General features: G+C 33.0%; 1 protein-coding gene across 3 annotated transcripts in view; it reads right to left on the reverse strand.

The window, feature by feature from the left end:
• sns (sticks and stones) overlaps positions 1-15,855 on the reverse strand; it is a 332,324-nt gene extending 316,469 nt beyond the window's left edge. For all 3 annotated transcript variants that reach the window (XM_068768331.1, XM_068768332.1, XM_068768330.1), the window contains exon 1: positions 15,657-15,855. The gene's annotated coding sequence lies outside the window, so the exon portion shown is untranslated. The remainder of the gene's footprint in view (positions 1-15,656) is intronic.
• Between the last annotated feature and the right edge of the window lie 648 nt (positions 15,856-16,503).

Genomic DNA, 16,503 nt, shown 5'->3' on the forward strand with positions numbered 1-16,503 from the left:
GATAAATTTAAATATTATTATTCGGGATGCCCACTGTTGGTCAGAGGTCTCCTCCATAGGTCAATTACAAGCGGTTGAAAGTGGATCACATCCAGTGTCTTCAATGATCTTAATAATTTAAATTCATATGTGCGTTAAAAAAAAAACGATTGTTTCGATCTTTTAACCGTTGGCCAAATGTCTTTTTAGTGTTATGTCTGTAGCCTATTTACCGTTATTATATCTGTCCGTAAAATGTTCAGATGCGTCACAAAAGTGGATTTCAATCACTCAATCAAATAATCAATTTAATATTTTAGCAACTCTATTATCGTTCACAATTTAATATAAGTTTAGTGTAAAGCAGAATAAAATATCCCTTTCTATTTGTATCGCAACACCAACGAGTGAAATGAGAATCAGTTAAACCCACCTGGGTAAAATTAATTCGAAATTCAAATTATCCAAACGATTTAAATATCGAACGACCACGCCATTCAGTCTAGCCACTAGATTTAATTAAAAAAAAAAATCGCCGAGTTGTCACCTGTATAAATGATCTCATAGTGGGCCCACTCGGAGAGTTAATTATGTATTTCTTAAAACTTGAATAGAGCTTGCTACACACTGTCTTTTTAACCCACGCGACGCCGATTTGGGTTTTTGTGTGGCCCAAATGTTAAATGGAAAGTGTATGTACATATATATATTTACCACATACATGATGGAACAATTTTGGGGTATATTGACTTCATTTATTTTGTATTGAATATTCTAATACATTAATGTAAGCTTTTTACTAAAAAATAAATCTCAGGCAACTAAGGTATGGAAACAAGGAGGACAAGTAGCTTGTATAATATATAACAAGTTTATTTACCACCTAACTATAGTATATAGATGGCATAATGCATTAAGCTAGAAATTTTTCGGCTTTGGTTTAAAAAAAGCGACGAATTGGTTTGGCTCTAGTAATGTTAAACTATCACTTCTTCTTTTCAGCTGATATATGCCCACTACAAGGTAGAAGCCTCTCCCAAAGATATCCACGTAGACCGGTTCTGCGGTGCCCGCATCCAGCGATTCCAGAGACCGTAACTATGTCGTTGGTTTATTTAGAGGGGCCTACCCACGCTTCGTCTAACGACTCGTAGTTGCCATTTGACTTCTCGGCCCCAACACCCATGGGTTACACTAGCGATCTGCCAATTCAGATGAGCAATTATTAGTGTTACCAAAATAATTTTGAAAAGACCGAAACATGTGAAGTTCGTGCAAAGCTAGCTTATAACGAATGTATTTTCACCTCCCGACCAATCTCACTAATTATCTATATCTTTCTTTTTAAAATGTGGCATAAGATATATTAAAAATTAAAATTTTTAAGCTCGATCTTCTCACGTGCAATCACTTTTTTTCGCTTTTTAAACATATAATGTCGTATATAGTAAATTTTAAATGATATGTCATCTTTAAAGGAATGTCGGATAACAAAGCCATTATTTTTACAACAATTTGAATGGTATTTTTAACCAATATGCACTTAAATAAATAAAAATTGACCTGTGTTGACAAGACCTCTTCTATTGATTAATTCTGGCCTGAAATTACATCGATAAATACATCTTACTTTATTATTAAAGGCGAAATGACACGCGTCAGCCTATATCTTAATCCGTTCCAATAAAGCGTTACGTAGGCGATGCGATGTTTGTGTGAGGCAATTATTCCGTCTTGCCTTCTGTCTGTGAGTTTGTTCACGACTTTTGTTATCTACGTGAATGTAAACGATTTTTTTCTCTCTCTCTCTCTCTCGTTTATTTATTGTTTGTAGAAACTGTTTGGCCGATTCCTACCGGCAAGTTTGTTTAGATTAAATTATGTCAGGGAAATGAGATTCCTTAGATTTTTTTCCCCTGAACAAAGCCGTATCTCCTGTTTGCATAGGGGGACTCTGTAGCTAAATATTGTCAAAGGAATTTCATATTTACGTTATTGCTTTCACTGGGAGAGCATTATTGGGTATATTACCTTGGCTTTATATTAAAAAAATTTACACTATTTCTTGATATAATGTTACGTATCAATGTTTTCTTTATTAAAATGAATGGATATTCACTGTACATAGAATGTCGCAACCTAATAAAGCAAGTCATATCATACGAGATTTACTCACATATGTCTTCTTAAAAATTGACCCCTTGCAATCATTGCTTCTTTATTTATAATCAATAAACAAGTAATAATAAGTTACTTTTTATTCATTTTTTTATAATACGATAGTTGCGCACTGAAAAGCATAGCCTTTCCCAACCTTAGCTCGAGTCGTTACATCTCAAGCAATGTGTTTTATTTATTGCAATCGTATTAGGGGGTCGTAAACCTCTTTTATCGATTAAACCGGTATTCCATGAAGTGACCTGGCAAAGGCGCACAAGTGGACCTTAACTTGGTTACCAATTAATACAGCGACTGAAACCAATATGGAGGTTTCCAGCAAGTTCCCGCGATCTGAACTAAGTCGGCCCATCTAGTGGAGGACCTAACCACGCCGAGTCTCCCGACTCGTGGTCGCCAGTCAAGAAACTTTCGGCCCAAACCATCGGTTGCACGGGCGATGTGCCCCAGTCACTGCCACTTCAGATCTTTGTTCTTCTGCGGATCTCCTAATATCTGACTCGAACTCGCAGTGAAACTTGTTGTGGTCTTGAACCTTCTTATGAGGCCCATCGTAAGTGACCACGTCTCGGAATTCATCACCATTATGTCAGCCGATAGACGGCTACTTTTTTGGCCACGATCGCCACGATGACCTGTCTTGCACTGCCCGCTTCAGCAATCACCATGACTATGCCGACAATTGTATAATCTTTTTATTCCACAATAATCTGCAGACAATTGAAAACAATTACTATTAAAATAAAACAACGGTATCACACGCAGTCCTTTTGTCGCCTTTTTATATATATATATAATAAAAAACAATAAGTACTTAGCACTATATTACATCGTAAATCAATACATTATATTTTTACAGGGCAATATCGTATGTTTTATGATCGAGTAAAATTATAATACCAGCACTTTATTATGGAAACATTATGTTACATTAATACAATTTATATGTGTTCGATGTTTATTGTCAATCGTCATTATGAAGTTAACTTTGCTCTGGTATCACAAATTGAAATGTTTACTATTTTCTATAACTACCAATAATGATTAAAAAATCGAGTTCACAGGTCGAAATTTTTCTACGAGGTCGAATCAGAAATACAGAGATCCGAAGACATACGAAAATAACCGACACAGCCCAGCGGATTGGTAAGTTTGAGCATAACGCAAGGAACAAATGGTCGTTAAGGCCTTTATATTCTGGAGTAGAAACCACGCAATCTCCGCGTGGGATGTCCACCTACAAGGACCTTCAAGTCGCTGGAAGGGGTCAGATGTAAGTCGTTTACAATCGATACTATTGAATATTTATGGGGAAGGCATATGTCGCAGCGTAAATCGACTAGGAGCGAGTGTTTTATACAAATAAATAAACAAAATTGGACATTAAATTCCGTGGCCATGAACCATTTTTCAAGGGCTCAAAATGAAGCAACGCCCCTCGGTATTCGTTGACTCTTAAAAGAAAAATTATTGTTACGGTCTACATAAGAAGAAGGACACTATGAAGGAACTTTATTTTCTAGTATGATTCAAGATCCAGATATAATAATGCAAGTAGCAAATCAAATGGAAGAGAAATAGTGCGGAAATATGAGAAAGGTAGTTCAACGGCTTCCATAATTAGGATTACTTCATTAAGAACATCGCTGTTTTAGCCCATCGACTCCCACTGCAAGGCATGGGTCTCCCCCAAAGATATGTAGGATTTAACATAACGGCCACGCTTGGCAGGTGGGTTGGCGATCTTAGTTTTATAATACGCAGAAGTTGCTGCTGCTTCTGTATAATTAACGCACAAAGTGTGAATTACCTTTTATCCTTGGAATCGAATCGGCGATATACGATCGCAAGCCTCAGTCTTCTACCGCTGAGCTACATAAATATTGTGATTTTTATAGTCATGGATTGTCGTATTGGTTTTGATTAGAACACAAATGTGATGTATATGAACTAAAGGCGTGATGCAGCTGTTTTGGTAGCCAAATTTTAACATATCAAAATTTTAAAATGTTGAAATCTTTTCGACTTTAGAATTCAAACGCGTAATTCAAAAACCTTTACAGTAAAGTGAATAAGTTAATAAAACTAAAACAATCGCATATCAAAGCACGTCAACTGGTCAGCGAACGCCATAAAAAGTCGAAAAAAAAAAACAAAAAAGACGCCAACATCCGTCGCACACATGTACCCGGTTTCCCACGGACCCGACATGTGTACGAGCCGGTTATTGCGAATGTGTTGCCCTTTATTTATTTGTGTTGCGGCATCGATGTTTGAATTTCGAAAGAAGTATTCTTAATTTAAATATATATTTATTTATATTGTAAATATTTGATCAATAAAGCATGTTATTTTAATGAAACAAAAATTTATTTTTTCTAACAGCCTCTTAAAATTAAAGATACTGAAATAAAATACATTTGAATAAGTTTATGTATGTAAAATTATGTGTGATTATTTTCCACATAATCTACTTCCAGGTTTTTAAATGTTGATTCTATCGACAACCTGCTAAGAGACTAAACAATTACTCTTCTATCAGTTACCATATTTAAGATTATATAGAAGCCAAATATATTTGGAATTAATATTACGCTGTGTTTAGTCGACAAATAGCAGATTAATAACATGATAAAAGAAATGTCGTTAAAAGTTATATGAATAAATATGTTAAAAGTTGTACGTCACAATATATTAAAAATTATTGTAAGTAATATATGAAATAAGTAAAAGTTTTCAATAAAAAATGTTTAAAGATTTCAAATAACTGAAACAGTCGAAGTCCAGACATAAACTTTTTTTTTTTAATTATAATGTAATATCAATAAGTGTCGTCGGCCAGTATCTGTACGCCTTTAAAAGGTAAAAAGTAAGTTTAAATTATTCTCAACAGCATCTTAAAAGCGATATGCTAATTTTATAACAGGCTTTAATTAACATTTATAAATTACGATTCTATAAAACCTATAGCCGACCGGATGGCATCATCTTTAACACGGGACAGTATATTATGTTACTGTTTTAATGTGAACGATCTATATTAAAAAGTTTTAATGGATTGTTTTTTTTAATTCGTCTGTATATAGTGTTGTTCGGATACGAGTACTGTAATATCGTATGTAATATTATTAAGATATAAAATTATTTATAATTTCGTTTCATGAGACACACGGAAGATATACGTGAAAAATTACATATATTTGCCGACATTATAAGGAAAAAATTATTCATAGAGGTATTCCTTACAAACCAACCTTGGGAAAGAACAGATATCGTAAGCTGAATTTGAAGATTTTTTGTTTGGTCTATATTTACACTTGGCTTCTTGGCTTGGATAAATATGCCATGTCAGATGTATCAATATCTCTAACATATTTATCAGATTACACTATAATTAAAATACATGTTTTTTTTTAGATATTCTTTTATGTTTGTCTATAGGCGTAACAAAGTTTTTCAGACATTTAAACACTGTCCTTCCAAGCAACTCATTTTGTCCGTGTCACCGGTGCGTATCCACCAACAAAACTGATTGAAGTATCGCCTATCTTACTTTTTTTTAGTTATCTAACTTTGAAATTCGAACACGACGACAGATATAATATCTAACTTCTATTGTCAAGACATTCCAATAGCAATTAGGTGTGCATGACGCATCGTTTGTCCTAGGAAACCTGGGGTTTGGCAGATTGTGAATTCAAATTAGATAGAATGAAATTCTTCCACGTGTTAATCATGCGGTAATGTCCGCATCGATGGCCAGTAATAATAATTTATTTCTATTAAAATAATCTATTTATTACTTTCATAACATTTTTAGGTTAGACATAATGAGGTAAGGATGCGTTTACATGAGAACACAATTTAAATTTGTTCCCTTACTCTTGTGTTAATAATTCGTGTTTATTCTAACACTTACTTTGACGTTAATATACATATTTTTTAAATGTAACTGTATTTGTATGTGTTCTCCGGCCATTATGGGAAACTATATATGATATTACTATATGCATCCATCTGATATCTTTTAATTACGTTGAATTAAATTTAAGAAGCCACTTCTTACCACTACTTTTAGTTTTATACTCGTGACATACACATGTGGTCACTATAAGTGATCATATATGGATAAATAAATCGATTTCATGTATTGGGAAGAATGAATTTGGAACGAAGTTTCTGTTTATCTATGAAGACGATGACTTCACATTTTTAAAAAGTAGTGTAAACACGTATTTACATTTGTAGATAACAAATAAAACCATTTAAAATCTTATATGATGTACGCAGATTTGATGTTTTGTCAGAATTGTGATTGTAAAATCAGTGTGGCACTGACCCAGGCCAAAGTAATGTTATGAACAACTCAGGTTTTCTTTACACTTTATTAAATGTATGTATAAGTATAATATACATCCAACAGGATCTCAAACATTCCACCCCATTCATTAGAGCTCCTTTATTTCTCGTCTATTTAGAAATGAAATCTTATTTCCAACCAGTTGCTATATGGCCTAAATAAAAAAAATATTCACATTCTAATATGAAACTATTTCGAGTGGTATTTTTTAACGTATACCCAAAATATTTGCACCTATGCGATGTTAGCGCGCGAAAAGAACTATATATTTAGTGTTATTCATGCTATTTAACGGTTTTTTTATTTGCAATAGGACCAGCGGTAGTGTTTATAATAATAGGCATTTTGACAAATATGAATTAGAGACAAATATTATTATACAACTTGATAAAGGCGGGCATAACATTTACCATCTGCTATACTTGTAAGCGTTATAGTTTAACAATATTTAATTCAAGACTCTGCACACTCGGATGCCCACAGTGACAAGCTAAGCCTAGGTCCCATCTTGGAAGAGGCTAGGCAGCCTTCAAATCCTGTGATATTCAGAAACCAAAATTGCGTTGCTTTTCTTCCACCACTTCTCTCAGCGCTAACGTTTTCCGAACAAATGTTCACGGAGCACCGGTGATTCTCAGAGTACCTATATAGGTTTAAGCTCAAAGGTAGTCCCTCGTACGTCTGTGTCCCAGCGGTGGGTAACACCGTGGTTCACTTAACTACTTGCTGTCCCTTATATGGTTGTCTAAGAGTGGCTTTTAAAGTGGAAGTAGGTAGGAGCATTGTTTGCGGTAAATTGTCGCTTCTCTTTTGGAAGAAAAACAGTGCCGCCACACTTTCTTACTGTTTTTTTGCAGGGTGGTGGGTGATGTAATTAAGCGTAACAAAACCGTAAAACAGAAAATGTGGCGAGGGATAAGATAGCGTGAATGTAATGTGGGTGAACGATGTGAGAATGATAGAGAGTATAAAGGATGAAAGAGGAAAAAAAAAGAGAAATTGTGCTGAATCCATGTCCCAAAAACAAGATGGATGAAAGAGTATAATTAAAAAATTAAAAAACATTATAGGTGCATTAATTTTAGTTGGGTAATAGCAACCAAGTAAGTCTAGGTTCGGCTCTCCCGTGCGCTCCTGAGCTGGGATATTAACCAGGTACTATCAAGGAGTGAGATCACAAGCCAAGAATTGTTCGAGGGACCTTTTGGGACTTGTCACCGCATTGTTTGTACGCCTAAATAATTTAGCGATCAACGTATTCACAATCCAATGAAGAAAAGAAGACTTTCTAGAAAGCTCTCGCACTTCGCAACCTTGAGAAAGGTTTAGAATAAGCGCCTGCCACCTCGAACCCACGTAAAATAAACGATAAATTTAATTTAAAGAAATAATTAAAATTTCGTAAATAAATTGTTGAATTTAAAAATTAATCCACAAACGTAATTTGAAAACAATAAGTTATTTATTGTTATCTATACTCCGTAAAGTATAAGACATTTTTAATGCCACTTAGCAACTAAACAAATGGAATAGCGAATAAAACAATGATAAATAACCTAATACAGAATGTTTGTACATTCGACACATGTGTCCGCTAAATATGGAAAGCACATTGCCTCCACGCGGGAGTCTTTGTGGCGGTTATACAGGGGGTACGGAATTATTAATTTTTATCCCGAATTTATTCTACTACGCAACCAGCAGTACGACGAATGTGTTAATGTGGAATATGTAATGATGTTTCTATTCCAGTTTGTTTCATACTCGAAATATATTTTAATATGATGGACTTTATATGTCATATGCGTACATGAGCTGTGGTAGCGTAGCGGTACAGGAGACTAGAGATCATAGGTAGCGGGTTCAATACTTATAATATATTCTTTTATAATTCTCACTTTGTGCATGAGCATTGCAATCGCCAACCCGCCTGCCAAACGTGGCGATTATGGTATATCCTTCCATAGATATCTTTAGCAGAGGACTGTACCTTGCTGTAGGCGTCTTTGGGCTTAAACTACTACTTTTTATACCGTTGGTTGGTTTTTGTAATAAATAGGTAAATAAATAAAACATGAACACAATTTTAAATGAAATCTCTTTTTAAAAATTTTGTAAGATATAAGATTTTTTTATATTGTCTGGTTCAGTGGCTTCTGTTAAATTTAATTAAAAATAAAGCCTTTTATATTCAATACTTATATTTATCAATGAATAATGTGTTCGCTGTTTAAGGAATTACATTACTTTTTTAAAAAAAAAAAAACGAAACGGTTAGATTGTCCCCGTGTGCGATGTGGTGTTACAGCCGCAGCGAACTTCGAAACACTCTGTATATCTCTGTGACACGCGATATTAAAAATATTGTTCATAGCTAACAGACCAACGGACGCGTATATAAATAAGTGAGCGCGAGCGTTTAATTTAGAATTCGCAGTATGAGATGAAAAACATAAAATATCTATTCTTTTTTTCACATTGTTCTAATAATTGTGTCACTGGCCACTTGTAATTATTCCCTTGTCGTGTTTTTTTTTAATGTCACATGCTGCTTGCAAGTTTTTCCGCGTAAAATTTTGCTATTTTTTTAAATACGTCTACTTTATAATGGATTCAACATGTAACATACGAGTACATATATTCATTAGATGACATTTATTTTATTTATAGCCAGTATTTAATAGTATAATTAATAAATTATTTGTTTAAACTTTAACATACTGGTGCGCCATAATCTGCGCTGAACCGAATTCGCATTCGTTAGATTTGTAATCATTTCCACTGAAACCTTCTTTTTACAAATATATCATTCTAAATACAAGAAAACTGTTCTGCAAAATGTTATTAAATTTCCAGCCAGCACTAGTGATACTCTATATTAATTTTCGTTGCATGTTAAAGTAGTGTTCGATCATGAGTCATCTGCATTCAATTAATTTTGAATTTCGAATTTAGAATATTCTTATTTAGAAAATAGTTTGTAATTAATTGAAAATAATATTTGCAGATAACGTTAGTGATATAATAATACATAAATTTAATTCAGAGAGTGATGGGTCATGAATCATGCGCGTTCGATAATATTTCTACATTTTCGAATATCGAATTCGAATTATAAAACAGTTCAGCAAAATATTATTTCTTTTTTATTATATTATTTCTTGCCAGAACTAGTGCTATCGCGGTAAGTAAATTTCTGTTCAAAGTTTGATATAGAGATAGCGAACGGTCATAAATCCTTCGAATTTGATACCTTTGTGCTCATCTTCTTTCGATGAATTGATGCAATTCTTCAGGGAGCTTTAAAAGTCCTATTTTAAAATATGGAATACGGATTATAATTCATTTTCATTTGCGTCCTTCTCCTAAAATTGCGAAAAAAAAACTAAACAAAAAAAAATTAACTCGAGTTACAAATTGTATTACATTTGCAAATAATATTTGCACTAGACTGGCAGTATAATCAATTCGCGTAAAGTCGCTGAGTGCTGGAAGCGCAAGACTAAAAGGGCATATGACATGCTATATGATGATGAAAATGATGAAATAGTTTACATTTATTGGTCAATCTCTTTGTATTAAGCATTTTTGTATGTGTTTAAGTATATACAATGTTTGACAGTATTTGCTTAGTGTCCTCATTATTCTCTCTAGGAGCCATTTTGAATTTTTCGCTTACACTTGTTTATGTGTTATTCATCAATATCATCATTTAGACGCCCATTGTAAAGTGAAGGCCTCTTCCGAAAAGCTCCTAGCCCACGCTGCCCTACGCTGAGTTTCCCGGCTCGAGGTTGCCTCAAGGGAACCTTTCAGTATCAACCGCCGTCGGTGATATGAACTTGACCTGCTCGCTTCCGATCAGACGAGCAATTTTATTTAAGCGGCATCGATAAATGTGGTTCATCTGCCAATCGCCTCATTTCTAATGCGATGCCGCAGCAAAGGTGAACACAGCCCTCTCCATTGCTCTCTGGGTGACCCTGAGCATTCTCTCAACATCTTTCGTAAGCAACAACAAACTTATGTTGTTGTTGTAAATAAATACAGTACACGTTGTATATTTAATATAGAGCCAGTGATGGGTCGAGAATGGCTTGCATTCGATACTTTTGTGGTCATCTTCGACGGCGGACGCGACCGGATGTCCATGTCCTGTAAGGCTTCGTACGTAACCGGTTAGTAGCGGTTCGTAGTGGTTTCTTTTTATAACTCACCGAGCGAAACGTTCGCATAATAGAAACTTCGATTCCCACGAATTCAAGTAATTGGTTGTAGGTGTGGTTTCGTTAGTATTTTTTTTTTGTTTGTTTCGAGTTTCATCAGCGACATGCAATTATATTTATGGTTGAAAATATACATTTTTAAATACACAATGAATGGTGTGATTTTTTAGATGGATGACTTCTATTGACCAATAGGTGCTAGTGTTTGCGTTTAAGGCGTATGTTTTATGTGTTTGGTTTTATTTAGTTAGTTCTAACCAAGCTCTCGAAAGTCTGAATCAAACACATCAAAACATTTGAATATATATATAGATATATATATATATTTATATATATATATATATATATATATATATACAAATTTGTCTGTGATAATCTAGTCTATGTTCTCAACAAATATTGACAAGAAGCGATGAACATAATATATGTACTAAAAATAGCCTACCTTAGCTTTTTGTAAAGTATTGCGATTAGTTTGTTATAAAGCTGGTATTCTCACGTTTGCTTTAAAATATACCTATAATATTTTTTTGCTTATTAGCAAAAATATTCTAATTTGTTTAAAAACAGTTATGAACATGTTATTAATCAAGGGATAAAGAATAAATTTACATATAGTTTTCGTTTTAAAATATTAAACTTTTACTTAAAACATTTGAGGCATATGGTACTGATGTAATGCGTGGAATTATATGTAGATGCTCATGTCGGAAGCTAGTTATTGTCGTGGACTCATGTAAAACTATATTTAATAAGAGCAACTGTTGAGTTTCTCGCCGGCACTTCTCAGCAGAACTGCCTTTGGAACCGGTATTAGCTTCCTGTAGAACTGACAATACTGATATTTTATGTTGATTTGAAAGTGTTTATAACATTTCAATGAACAATATTTAGATTTTTTTATTCGTCTCTATAAAATTATAAAATTTTGTCTCGCAATTTTTCATCTATATAAACGCATCATTACTTCGGCATGCATTAAACTATCCTAAAATTTAGACATGGGATATAAAGTATGCGGCATTGTCATTAAAAAAATCTAATTACAGTGGGCGTATCCTGTTATCTAAACCAGAAAGCGCACGAATTATTCATATTTGTTAAAAGGATTACATTACTGATAGATAATAATTTTATACGCTTCGAAAACACGCCTACGTTGGACACGAGTATTTAATTAAAAGTTACACAATTTTATAAAGTTTTAGGAGTAATTTGGATGTGGGTATTACATGTATAAATATCGTAATTACATTTAAAAATAAATCAAAGCAGGTTACCAAAATATACCTGTATTTATTATTATATTATGACTAAGCTCTTTTATAAATTAGATTATTTAAATGTAATGTAACAAAGATGAAAAAAAACATTGTTATGGTGTGCAGTAGTGACCCTTTAGAATAAGGTCCTATGACTACACCTGGCATATGTTTAATGCTGCCTTAATTTATTGGTTAAGGCACTTCACTAAAGGTCAACAAGATTCAAATCTCAAATTTAATACGTTTAAGAGTGCTAAACATTTAATTTTGTGATCGAAGCATAATACACTACACATAAATTAAAAGCTAGAGATTCCCTGACAGATGTTTTTATAGAAATTGTTATTCTAAGGAACGCTTCGAAATGTATTTTTTAAAACATATTATAAATGCATCCTTATTTATAATCTTATATGAAGGATAGAGATATATGATAAATACAATAAACAAAAACTCGCTAAAATTTCGTATTCAAAAAAGTTTACAAATCCTTTATAGGTCTGGGTGTAAGCATATAAAGTAAAGTTCAACTTATCTTAGACCTTCCTTTTTTTAGTTTTAAATATAAAATTAAAATTATATTATTAAATAAATCTTATTACGGTTATCAAGAGTTTTTACTTTGCCTAGACTTTGCTTAAATCTGTTTGCAGTAACTTAGCTAAAGAACTTACTCGGAAGCCTTCCAGGACCATCATAATTTGGTACTAAAAATATTCTTGTTAGTATACTCGTAAACTGATTCATCTAACCGTTGACTTTGTACGACACAACTAATTCTGAAGACTATATTTAATTTCAGTAACAGTCATGAAATTTTAAAGATTTTAAAGACATCCGCTGAGTCAATTCTATTCTTACTTGTTTTCTTAAATAAATAATTTGAAAATTTTTCTATGGCCTACAGTTAACAGTTTTACTTTTCTTTTCAGCCAATAGACGCCCACTGCAAGGTATAGGTCTCCCCCAAAAGATTATCACATTGACCGGTTTTACACTCCCCGCATCCAGTTACTTCCTGCGACCAATGTCGCGGTCCGTCTAGAGGAGGCTTACACACGCTGAATCTTTTGGCTATAGTCTATTTTATATCAGAAACTGACAACTCAAGTGGATTCACTATTTGTTTGAACGGAAAATGCCTCAGAATTTCGAACAATAAGCGGGAAAAATTCAGCGGTACTATAATTATTTGTTAGAAATATGTAATTACATACATAATAAAAATTGAAATGCTAGTGGTAGCCCAATGGTAAAGGAGTAAGACGTGCGATGGTAGGTCGCGGGGTCGATTCCCGGAATACAATCTTATATAAATCACACTTTTTGTATTAATTATATAGAATTTTGCACAAAAGCAAGTTTCCAAAGGATCAGCAGCATCAGAACTGCTGCTCTTCTAGGATCTCAACACCACACTTGTACGCCAACCCGCTTGTCGTTATGATATATCCCCCACAGATATCTCCGATGAAAGCCTATACCTTGCAGTGAACGTATATAGGCTAAAAAGTGCTTTCTTCTATTAAGTCATTCTTCTATTAAGTTCTTTTTAATTCTATCAGCAACATTATTTGAAACTCTATTGTAAAAGCTTAATATTAACCTATTGAAATATTAATTGATTCTCTAAGAATCTAGTCTAGTCTCAGATATATTTATTTTTGCTTCTAGTATTTACTTCGCATATCTCACACTTAATGATGATATTCGATTATGTTTTTGTGGACATAGAATACATTTTTAAATACGTTCTCTTATATAAACTTTACGACTCGGATTACTGAATTCAATATGGGATTACAGGATTCTTGACATATATTTAGTCAACATTGAGTTTCAATAAAAATAATTTTGTATTTTAAAATACTAAGCACATATGTTTTCGTATAGCCTTGCGGATGCTTAGTAAATAATGTAGATGCAGTCTCACACACATAGTATTATTAAAAAAAAATTAAAATATTTTCATCGTAAATAATTCAATAGGGTATATATCTACGTAATAGGGTTATATGAGATATTTATTTACTGTGGTATTGTATAGGAGATGCCTATGCCCAGCTGTGGACAAACTGCACCAGATTTGATTGCTTTAAACGTTTAGGGAATACATTGTAAACACGGCTAATAAAACATATTTACTTCTTCATAATCAGACTATTTTTAAATATATTTAATTTACTATAGTTATTAACGTCTAAATTATTAAAGTAACTTACGGTAATTCGTTATTAATAAATTAAATAAATATTGCCTTCTAAAGAGCATAGCATCTAGTCGATACAAAATCTGTTTTCAAATAAACAAATATTAGTATAATATATATTGGATAAATGACTTAATATTTTAATTGTGTTATAAAACACAATTATTATCAAATGAAATTTAAAATTAGAATAAGCTAATATAAAACATACAACACATATATATTTGTTTACATAGCTCATCAACAATAAACGATCGTAAGTATATTAGATACTGGATAAATAACGAAATATCATAAATGTTTTATAAAACACTATTATTATCAGATAAAATTTAAAATTAGAATTAGCTAATGTAAAATACACGACACATATCTATTTAAACAGCCTTTTTCTTTAAAATATTTCAGTATATTACATAGACATACTGGTAAAAGTTATTTGGTAATGTCATAGTATGTTATACGCATAAAACATTATAGCAATCACAACATACATTAAATAAATACATACACAAATGTGTACATGTATAAACATTTATAAAAACATCATAGTATTATACATAATAGTACAAGTTATTATTTTTATACATTTGAAGGTATGTTAAAAAATGTAACAAGAAAAATACGCAGTTTGAATAAAGGCGTCATAAAAAAGAATAACAAAAACCTATTCGACAAAGTTTGTTATCGAAAATAAAGTAAAAAAACATATTTCAGTGTTTTCGAAATACAAAACGTAATTAAAAAACCTAATAATCTGTCCTATATGTAAAAATAATTAGTGTTTAGTAAAAATGTATTTCTTTTATAAATACCCGCAAATACATTAACATTAAACGTACCAAAGTTTCATTGGAGTACCTGAGAAAATTTCTGAAAGATTTTCTTACATTTATAAATGAGGGTAGATGAGCCAATAATTAAATTTCGTAAAAAAATTCCAACGTACTTCGGATACGGCCTACTTTTGGAAAAGGGTCGTTCTTGATTTAATTTGAACAAGACGAAAGTTAGAAGTCACTTTAGAGCATTAGTTCAGAGCGGTACAGGTGGACCCCCAGGGGTCCAAAGTATACTCGACGGGGGTGTACATTGGCGTGACATAAAAATGGTTTACAATTCGTAAGCTGGTTTCTTGAAAATGTATCTACTTTCGATAGTGAAGAGTGAAGTTGAAGACTTCTCCTGTCAATTAAGACAGATATGTTTTTAGAAATGGTGGCGACTGCTACATAGAATGAGTCGCATATTCATCAAATCAACATAATTTTGAAAGTGGTTTATGTTAAAAATCTGAGAACTTCTCCTTTAGAGGCATTGGCGATTTATATATAAAGTAAACAAATCTGTCCATCGCGTCTTATATCTGTATTTAAGGCTAATTAAAAATCTTTTACGCCATACGAATGAAGTCACACAAAACATCTCCCACGACAAACCTGTAGCAGCGGAAATCGTCGATCTCATCCGGCCAGACTGGTCCGAAACCGTCCGGTGTAAAACCGGTCAGATTGCTCCATTCATAAATCGAAAACACAGTACACTTCACAGCCACACTGTAATCCAACACAAAAACGAGAATCGAATGCGCGAAGTTTGATGTTCGAGCCACAGGTGTCCCACGCGATATCCACTGCACGTCCGACACGAGCGAAGGCTAGAAGCGGTCTGGCTTGGCTCGACGTAGGGGTGAGGTGGAGGCTGCGAGGGGAGAGGTGGACCGCGAGGGGATGGGTGGATACTGATCAGTACCAGGTCCCGGGCATCAGAGCCTGCGTGATGCTCGCCACGCGTAGTGCGTTGCAGCTTAATGAGCGTATTTGATGCCCTCGCAGGCCGGCTGGAATATTTTTGTTTTTTTTTTGACGCCTTATGTTGTATTGCTTACGATTTTTAATTTCTCATTCTAAATTCAGTTTCGATACGACGTTAGTAGTAACGATAAATTTATATATAACTATGTATTATAATTATTTATATATGCATTTATATGTACACATAATATTATTGATTATTTATTATATAATTATATATAAGATTATTGTATGCCGGTAACAGTATTTTTTTATCTTTCTTGTTTCATGGCCCTCGTTTTGAATTTCGTATTTTAAATTCAATTTCGATGTGCTAGAAGCAATATACTTTTAATGTCAGTAATTAAAAAATATATTTAGTTTTCACATATGATTATTGGCTGCAAAATTTTTATTTTGTTTTTATAACTTTGTATTTTACTATTGTTCTCGTTTTTAAATTCCTAAATCGAGTTTAATACGTACAAGGCAA

Source organism: Battus philenor, unplaced genomic scaffold (genome assembly GCF_028537555.1).
Source record: "Battus philenor isolate CCGP_79_NKW_IND1 unplaced genomic scaffold, ilBatPhil1.0.hap1 SCAF_25, whole genome shotgun sequence".
NCBI classification, from domain to species: Eukaryota; Metazoa; Arthropoda; class Insecta; order Lepidoptera; family Papilionidae; genus Battus; species Battus philenor.